We start from the raw sequence: 3011 nt of genomic DNA, 5'->3' as shown, positions 1-3011 counted from the left end.
AAAGAGGAGAAGAAATCAGCGACACGTCAGGGACCGGACAGCAGGAGAAAAGTGGACCCGTGAGCCCAGTCGGGGAGGAGATGAGAGGGAGGGGAGAGGGAGGCAGGTAGTTGACGGGTGCACAAGCAGCAGCGCAAGAGCATCGCAAGTCGGGTGGACGTGGGGAAGGGATGGGCCGAGTCGCCTGCTATGGATCGAGTGCCTCTAATCGCTTCCTCGGTCAGACTTCCTCTCCCATCCTCCTCCTGCTTCACCTCGCCCCGCTCTCCTGCTCCTTCCCATCCTGCTTATCATCTGTCATCCCCCTCCTCTCCTCCTCCTCCTCCTCCTCCTCCTCCTCCTCCTCCTCCTTATCCTTGTCCTTTTTCCATCTCCACTCCTCCTCCTCCTTTATCTTCCTTCTCCTTCTCCTCCTCCTCCTTCTCCTCCTCCCTTTCTTCTCGTCTTTTCCTCTATTTCTTGTGCTCATGCAAGTTTTGCCGTTTCAGATCAACTCGAATGATTTCAGAAGCCGATACGATGCAGTCAACGAGCTAACTGAACTCATCTTGAAAGAACCACAGGTGATTGAGATAATGATGAACGAGACTGTGGAAACGCCGGAGAGAAACGGGAAGGGAGAGAAGTACATTTCTGAAAGTTGGTTCAGGTCTTTCAATCGAGAACTTCATACTTTGTCGATATGTTTATTGGTCGTCTAGGAGACAACAATGTTAAGGTCATGCTTCGTTTCTTGTTCCTCCGCCCCTCTTTGCTCCTTCCTACTTTATCCTCCTCGCTTTCTTCCTTTCGTCCTTTTCCTGCTGCTGCTGCTGCTGCTGCTGCTGCTGCTGCTGCTGCTGCTGCTGCTGCTGCTGCTGCTGCTTCTGCTCCTGCTCCCCTTCTTCCTTGTTCTCTTCTTCCTGTTTCTGCTCCTGCTCCTTCTCCTTCTCGATCCCTCCTCCTCCACATGGACATCGGCTCTTGCTCACTCTTGCTCTTTCAGGTAGCTCTGGCGGCTTTGCAAGGGGTCGATCGGGTGGTGGAAACTTACGGGGGTATGCTGGACTCCTCGGCAGGTGATGAGAAGAAGACTGTCTTTGGGTTATCATCATTGTGAATGTCATCTGCGTTGTTGTGATCCTTGTGATGTTGTCCAATTTCTTGTTTGTTGTTTGTTGTTTGTTGTTTGTTGTTTGTTGTTTGTTGCTTGTTGCTTCTGACAAATTTTTATGCTCGTGCTTCCTTTCTGTTGTGATCTTCTTCTTTGTACTTGTACTTGTACTTGTACGTGTACTTGATCTTTCTCCCTCTCTCTCACGTCGCTCTTGCAGCTGTTCTGGTCCCAGCGGTTTGTGCAAACTTGTCAAATACTTCACCACAGGTGAGGACGAGGAGGAGGACGAGGAGGAGGACGAGGAGGAGGACGAGGAGGAAGAAGAGGACAAGGAGGAAGAAGTGGGGGGAGAGGAGGAAAAGAGAAAGGAGGAGGAGGAGAAGATGGGAGGAGAGGACAGATGGAGCAGGAGAGAAGAGAATTTTTGGTTCTGACATCTGCTCCTAACCTCTTAGATTCGTACTCTAGCTAGCAGCGTCCTTGAATCAATCTGCAATTCCGTCGACCCGACGGTGAGAATTTCATTGGGTAGTGGTGGTGGTGGTAGTGGTGTTCCTTCTCCTTCTTCTCCCTCTCCTCCTCCTCCTCCTTCTCTCGTCCTCATCCCTCTTCAGGTGCTTGCGCAGCCCTTGTGCTCCTCTCTCGAGTTTGGCAACCAGCGCGCGCGTCCGGCGCTGCTGGAGAGGATGAGGGAGCTGGTGCCGCAGCTGGGAACGAAGAAACCTGTTCTCCTCCAAAAGCTTTTCCTTACTTCTGCTATCAAGCTGGTAACTCTTGCTCCTCCGTCTTGTTCGTATTGTTTCTTGCTCCCAATTCTATTTTCTTCGCTCTCCTGCACTGCTCTTTCTTCTTTCTCTTCTCTTCTTTCTCTTCTCTTCTCTTCTCTTCTCTGCTCTGCTCTGCTCTGCTCTGCTCTGCTCTGCTCTGCTCTGCTCTGCTCTGCTCTGCTCTGCTTTGCTCTGCTCTGCTCTGCTCTGCTCTGCTCTGCTCTGCTCTGCTCTGCTCTGCTCTTCTCTTCTCTTCTCTTCTCTTCTCGTCTCGTCTCTTCTCAACTGACGACATTGAAGCTTGAGGAGCACAAGTCAGACGTCAGAGCGGCGAACAGCGCGCTAGTGGTTGAGTTGTACAATGCGATGGGAGACAGGTGAAATATCCGATGAAATGATGATATTGATGATGATGATGATGATGATGATGATGATGATGATAATGAAGAAGAAGATGATGATGATGGAAATAATGATGGTGATTGAGATGATGATGATGATGATGGTGATGATGTTGATGATGATGATGATCAGGTGGTCGTGATATTGATTGAAAGTATCATGACCATGACGATGATCGTAATATTTTTGTTCTTTCAGCATGTTCAACGGCAACCCGAGGGTATCAGACAAGCATGCAAGTCGACTAAGGGAGATCATTGCAAACAACAAGCCTTCTCAACCGACTTTAACGGGACTGCAGTTCTACTGACTTATGAAGCTTTGGAATATTCATTACATCTCATCACTACGACTCGTCTCGTTCTACGTTCGCGATTTCCAACGCTCTTCCATGTTGTCCTCACTTTGTAGTACTGTTCTTCATCCCCTTCAAATACCTGCCTTCTCCTCCTCCTCCTCCTCCTCCTCCTCCTCCTCCTCTTCCTCCTTCTCAACCTTCTCCTCCTCCTGTGTCCGCGCGCTCTCAGATCTCGAACGTGGGCGCTTGACGTCGGTTGAGGGACTCGAAGGCTGAGCGCACGAGCACATTCTCGTAGGGGTCCTGCTTCCTCTTGCGGAGAAGGTAGGAGATGCAGTCCTCAACCTGGAACGAGTCAGAGGCGAAGAGAGGGAGGAGGAGGAAGAAGACGGGAGAAGATAGGTGGAGAAGGTAATGAGGGATGGAATGCACCATCTGCACAAAGTGC

Source organism: Guillardia theta, assembly GCF_000315625.1.
Source record: "Guillardia theta CCMP2712 unplaced genomic scaffold GUITHscaffold_195, whole genome shotgun sequence".
Taxonomy (NCBI): domain Eukaryota; class Cryptophyceae; order Pyrenomonadales; family Geminigeraceae; genus Guillardia; species Guillardia theta.
The sequence above is the reverse complement of the archived record's forward strand: the minus strand, read 5'-3'. Positions refer to the sequence as shown.